The sequence below is a fragment of the Solanum dulcamara genome, chromosome 12 (assembly GCF_947179165.1).
Source record: "Solanum dulcamara chromosome 12, daSolDulc1.2, whole genome shotgun sequence".
NCBI lineage: Eukaryota > Viridiplantae > Streptophyta > Magnoliopsida > Solanales > Solanaceae > Solanum > Solanum dulcamara.
This window is the reverse complement of record NC_077248.1, coordinates 17,271,800-17,279,196: the sequence shown is the minus strand read 5'-3', so window position 1 is coordinate 17,279,196 and position 7,397 is coordinate 17,271,800.

The following is a 7,397-nucleotide window of genomic DNA, read 5'->3' as shown; positions in this document are numbered from 1 at the left end:
TTGTTCTCTTCAAGACGAACTCCCAATCGGGCTAATCTATGTACCTCTTTAGACAATTCTTTCCTCCCCTCCTCTATATGGGCAGTGCTACCCATCGACAACCTACTAAGAGCATCATCAACAATATTAGCTTTACCTGGATGGTAGAGGATGCTCATATCATAGTTTTTGAGTAGTTCGAGCCATCTCCTTTGTCTCAGATTGAGTTCCTTTTGGCTGAAGACGTATTATAAACTTTTGTGATCGGTGAACATATCAACATGCACTCCATACAAGTAGTGGCACCAAATTTTAAGGGCAAATACCACATCTGCCAGCTCAAGGTCATGAGTTAGGTAATTCCTCTCATGAACCTTAAGCTGTCTTGAAGCATATGCTATCACCTTTTCCCTCTGCATCAGCACAAAGCCCAAACCAACTCTAGATGCATCACAATAGATCAAAAAACCCTCTGTTCTATCTGGCAAAGTTAGAACAGAAGCAGTTGTTAGTTTGGTCTTCAATTTCTGGAAACTCTCCTCGTAAGCATCGGGCTATTGGAACTTAGCCTTCTTTTGGGTCAGCTTGGTCAATGGTGATGATATATCTGAGAATCCCTCTATGAACTTTCGATAATAGTCGGCCAAACCCAAGAAGCTTCTTATCTCTTTTGAGGACGTGGGTCTAGGCTAATTTTTCACTGCTTCAATCTTCTGAGCATTAACCTGAATACCATCTCCAGATACAATATAGCCTAGAAAAGCCACTGATGCAAGCCAAAATTCATATTTAGAGAACTTTGCATATAATACCTGGTCTTTCAAAGTTTGTAAGACGACTCTAAGATGATGGGCGTGTTCCTCCTCATTCTTAGAGAAAACCAAAATATCATCTATGAATACAATCACAAACATATCAAGATATGGTTTAAATACTCGGTTCATGAGATCCATAAGAGTTGTGGGGGTATTAGTCAACTTAAAGGACATAAGAAAGAATTCAAAATGGCCATAACGGGTCCAAAAAACTGTCTTTGGGATATCACACTCCCTCACCTTCAACTGATAGTAGCCCGATCTTAGGTCTATCTTTGAGAAATAGGTGGTACCCTGAAGTTGATCAAACAAGTCATCTATTCTGGGGAGAGGGTATTTGTTCTTTATAGTGACCTTGTTCAGCTGCCTGTAATCAACACACATTCTAAGGGACCCATCTTTCTTTCACACAAATAGGACAAGAGCACCCCATGGTAAGACACTCGGCCTAATGAATCCCTTATCTAATAAGTCTTTCAACAGTTCTTTCAATCTTTCAACTCAGCCGGAGCCATTCTATATGGAGGGATATGGATAGGTTGGGTATCAGCAAGAACATCAATCCCAAAGTCGATCTCCCTATCAGGAGGGACTCAGGGCAGGTCTTCAAGAAAAACTTCGGTAAATTCATTGACAATCAGAACTGACTAAAGGGATGGAGACTCAACCTTGTCATCTTTCACTCGGATAATGTGATAAATACACCCTTTCGAGATTAGCTTTCTGGACCTAAGGTATGAAATAAACTTACCCTTAGGCAGGACAGGACTACCTTTCCACTCTATGACAGCCTTATTCGGGAATTTGAACTTGACAATCTGAGTCCTATAATCAATAGAGGCATAACAGACATAAAGACAGTCCATGCCAAGGATCACATCAAAATGAACCATGTCCAACTCAACTAAGTCAGCCAAGGTATCTCTGTGATGGATTGACACAGTGCAATCTCCATAGACTTTCTCAGCTAAGACAGAATCACCGATAGGAGTAGCTATGCAGAAAGGCTCACGAAGACACTCAGGGATTTTATTGAATTTACTAGCCACATAAGGAGTCACAAAAGATAGGGTGGCACCCGGATCCATCAAAACATAACAGTCAAGAGAAGAGATTCGAATCATACCCGTCACGACGTTTGGAGAGTTCTCCTGATCTTAGTGACTACCCATGGCATATAGATGGTTTGTACCCCCACTCGTACCTGAAATAGTGCCCCTCTGATTACCTCTAGCTGGCGGTGTGGTGGTAGAAAACAGGGCTCTGTCTCCCTATGTTGGACACTCTTTCTGAAAATGGTCCATTTGGCCACACTTATAACAACCAACCCTTCCCCCTCTGCACTCCCCTGAGTGGAGCTTACCATACTTACCGCATGGTGGCTTCTCTTGCGAACCTTGACCTACGATAGCCTGGGATTGAGAACCCTGGGGTATGAGATTTAGGTGACTCTATCCTTGCCGATCATACCTGTTCTGCGGCATAGGTGCACTGGCGGTAGATGAGGCATAGTTGGAAGGCCTCTTCTAGAAGAAGGACCTGTTGCCCTTGTTTTGCCTCTGTTCATTCTCATGCCCCGCTGATTTTGTCTTCTTGCTCAGATGCTCCTCTCTGTCTTTCCTCTTCTCATCCTCCACCTATTGAGCGTACAACATTAGTCTTGAAATATCCATGTCAGAGATTAACAATGCTGCTTTGCACTCCTTTTTCACATGTCTTCCCAAACCAGAGACAAATTTCCTCATCTTCGACCTCATATCTGGTATCATCTCTGGAGCATATCTGGATAGTTGGATGAACTTCGGACCGTACTCCTTAACTGTCATACCTTTTTGTTTCAAATTCACAAACTCTTCCACTTTCGCTTCCCTCAATTCCCTAGGAAAGAAGTGGTCGAGAAAGGCTCCCTCAAATTCATCCCATATAGCAGGTTCAGCATCCTCACCTCTACCTTGTTCCCATTGGTTATACCAAATGTTTGCCACATCTTTGAGTTGATAAGATACCAACTCAACCCCCTCGATCTCCATAACATGCATAGCTTTCAAGATCTTCCACATCTCATCAATAAACTTTTGGGGATCTTCATCAACCTTAGACCCCGTGAATGCTGGCAGATTCATTCTTAGAAAGTTTCTAATTCTGGTGGCAGCAGACGGCTCTTGGGAACTGGAGCTAAGAGTTCGCGAACTCTGGTTACCATTTTGAGTAGCCACTAATTGAGTGAGCATAGCAATCGCCCCTCAAAAATCTACCTCTGAAGTTGGTGCAGGTGGAGTAGTAGGCACTTGAGGTGCCTCAACATACCTTGCAGGTCGGCTCCTAGCCCTTGACGGGCGTATCTCTAACTGTGGCATCTCTGCATTATCAGCATTCCTCTGGCTAGCAGTACACTTAGGAGGCATTATCTGTAACGTATAAACACATGAATTAGAAAAGAAGTTTTATAGAGTTTAACTCTATTGCACAAATTCAGAGTATGAAAGAAGTGAAACAATTCTTAATGTCTTATAGCCTCCTAATTATAAGTGTGGTGCACAACAAACCCATAAGCAAGACTCTACTAGACACGGCTTCATATACTTCCTAGGACTCTTGAAATCTGTTCTCTGATACCATATTTGTCACGCCCCGGGAGGGTACCCTAAGCGTGGCCCTCAAAAGCCATTTCTGACCTTCAAGTGAACTACCTGGTCCAGTCACACTTTCATTCAATCACATTCTCTCAGCGGAAGACTCAATCACCGGAATACTATTCAAAATATAGGGCCGAAGGACAAACAACTATCAAATCAACAAACAACTTTAATAGAACTACTCAAAAGAACAATCCAACATTCCCACACTCTAGTCTATGAAGCTTCTATCAACAATTTTTGAGGTGCCAATGACAAGTCCATGGCTACCAACAATCAAAATAAAGAAAACAAAACAAAGCTGTAAGGAAGATCTCGGCATCCTCTAGAAACTAGGAGGACTCACCAACTAGTTGGGAGTGGGTAGATCTTCAATGGTGTGCTGGTTGATGATCTCTAGTACCTTTCTCTTCATCATGAAATGATGCAAGCCAAATGGCATCAGTACATGGAATATACGAGTATGTAAAATGACCGAATGAAACAAACACCAAGGAAGAATGAAATCAACTCGGAATCTCAACTTAAGATAAATAACAACTTAATCAAGTGTCCTAAGTCTAACCAAGAATGTGGTTTAGATGGGACCAATAACATGCAATTCAACTCAATTCGACTCAGAGTAATATCAAGACCTACATAGGAGTTTCTCTTATCCGACAACCATCACTTATAAGCCAATAATAGTATAATAAACCGACGTTGTTGCCACATCCGTTCATACTTTGCAAGGGTATGAACAAATCAATTAATCATGGATCCAATCCAACCAAGTCCTATAATGTCAAGACAATAAATTTAGGGAAGCATCCGACTTTAATGGTTCAATCCCCTCCTATGTTTGGCAACATAGTTATTAGGTTCGAGTATGGACTATACTCTTACCCAATTCGGTGCTCGATACTCCTCCCTAGACTTAATGCTCATAAAACTCCATCCAATCAACTCAATAGAATCATCTCGACAAGTCTCGTTTAGAACTTTGCCAACTCATCAGCTCTATCACACTCAAACATCTCCCGATCATACTATCCGATCAATCTCAATCATAACTTTCAAGAGTAAATTAAATGTATATTTATAGCAACATATAAACATATCCAATCATTTCTCTATTCATTCAACACGTCTTTGGAACTCATCACAACTCCAAGGTTTTAAACCAACAGTTCAAGATGAATAACATGTAGAGAAAATTAACATCTTTATCATAATCAACATGGTTAAGAAAAATCAATAAGATATGCTTAACAACTCATCTCTATCAACTCATACTCACATGAAGGCTCTTTTTAGAAATTTCTTGACTCAACAACATCAACATAACAAGAATCAAATTAATAGATGACAAGACTCATTTAGACATAAGTCTATCAAGAAACTCCACTCTTATGAACATTTAACCTCAAAAAAAGTATAGGGCACATGGGTGGACTAAACCATGTTTTGAATAGCCTTACATACCTTAGTGAATCCTTGAAGAAAACCTTGATGTTGGGTCCTCAATGGAAGGCTTGAATTCTTGAAGCTCTTGAATGCACTGTTTGTTGGAGAAGGATTTGGAGAAGAAGAAGAAGAAGAGAAGGAAATGTTAGGGCTTTTAGAGAGACAGAGAGAGGGACTAAAAATGGTCCAAAAAACATTCTAAGGCTGTGTATATATAATTTGGGGAAATACCCAAATTGCCCTTTCTTCAAAAACCTGGAAAAACGGCTAAAACACTCTTGGCGCGATAGTGGCGCATCGCGCCACTACGGCACCAAGTCGAATTTAGGATTAAAACCTGCACATCTGATAGTGGCGCATCGCGCCAAGGACTAAACTACTGAGGCTATTTTGTGGCGCGATAGTGGCGCGTCGCGCCCTTACAGTGCCAAGCCCATTTTTTAGGTTCTGGAAAATAGGATTAAAAAATACCCTGCACATCTTCTAGTGGCGCGCCGCGCCAAGGACCAAACTACTGAGGTGTGTTCCTGGCGTGATAGTGGTGCGTCGCGTCAATGTGGCGCCAAGCGTAGGTTTCTAGCAGTTGTCACCCAGGCCTGAAATTCCTGCAGTACCCGTTCGTCATAGGATCATCATAGCTTTTGACTCTGAACTCCAAAAATTACATTCTTGGTGGCGTTGGAAAGAAGACTCGACGACCTCTAATTTAATAGGTCGTGGGCTACCCAGATCGTCATATTTCAAATGATATGGCAATTAGAAGTCGACCCTTATACAAACTCCCTCAACAACTTACCCAAGACGAATCCTTTTGGACTTAGCTTGGTTCTAGGGATCCTTTATGACCCCACACCACCTCTAACACTCTTTAATTACTTAGTAACTTATCCTAACTCATGCATACGCTTCATAATAATCAAGTTCGACCCTACACGTATATAAGAAAGGTCCGAATCTTAGGAAAAATTTTGGGGGTGTTACATAAAGTCTCAATCTAAACTTTTCTAGAAATTATATATCACCTTTTGAACTTCGTGTAGCAACATAAATACATACTAGCATCTGTAGGTTCTTTAATTTCTTAAAATTGTAAATGTCTATTTATTAAAAATTTAAAAACTGTGAAAGAAAATTTCTTGGCAATATTCTTATACATGAATTTTAACTATTTACCCATTAGTCGTAGTTGTTAGCTAAGTTAGTTATTAGTTTGTTAGAAGCCAATTGTACACAACTGTTATAGTGCGACAAATACACATATACAAATACGTTTTCTTTTGAGAAGTTTTATTCAACAAAGTAGTCCTTCTACTTCTCTTTACACTGACTTCTCCCTCTCTATGAATTCTTCCATTGATGCTTGGTGCCCCAAAGCTTCGAGATCGTGGACCCATCTCTGATCTTGATACGGTATCAAAGCCCCTACCGATACTTGAAGTTTGTAAGACTGAATTAGATAGATAGAGTCCAATGACGACTTGAAAGGCAGGATATCACCACGGCTCTGAATGGACATAATCCTCTAGATCTGCTTAGTCGCCACGAGAAATGCCCTGACTAGGATTTGCATCAAAAGAACACAAAAATGGGGGGTTGAGTTAAATTTATATGTACTCCATAGGATTGACCGACTGAGTATAAGATAGATAATCATAACTTATGAAAATAAATTATGAAATGCTTCCATATGCATACAGAAAAGTCTCATTCCAGCATCGGTATCACTAATTTATATAAGAATGGTGCGAATAAAGTAAACAGGTAAAACTACAAACAAATACTCATAATAGAATGCAAGATTCACAATAACAAATATGTCCAATGCAATGTAATGCAATGATGAAATAATGTGGTTGAATTAAGGTTATCGCACAACCTGTCATACTCACCTTTCTCATGATCTCAATATCTCATTAAATTGCCACCTAGCTCGTCGTCAAGGATATATATATATAAGGTGTCTCATTTTTTCTTCCTCAAAAACAGTACTTCTACAATTCTCAACTCCCCATGAACAATGACTTAATGAATAAGGATGAATGCATCACAATACATATAACACAGATGCATAGTCAACTTAATAGATGTATAATAAGAGCTCAAATCTCAATAAATCATGCTATACGCCCCCCGATGGAAAAAGTAGTGGAATAAATCATTTGAAACGTGCATTTATCTTTCGACAAAATGTTCATTTCATGTTAAGAAGTGATAAAAACGCATCTCAAGCCCCCCTCTCAAGCATTTCAGATCAATACATAAGAATAATAAGCTCAAAACTCCATCTCAGGGTAATCTCATTGATCACATACTCTCAAAGCGAATAATAATATCACATGCGACCCCCAACACGGGATAATCATAATATACAAGCTCCCCACATGGGAAAACACAATAAATAAGTCGTGACACGAGTGAAATAACATAGTTCACAATTTACAACACCTCAATTTCATAGTACGATCCCATCCTATAGCTTAATCCATAAGAATGATTAACTAACCAACCTAGTCTAGAAGAA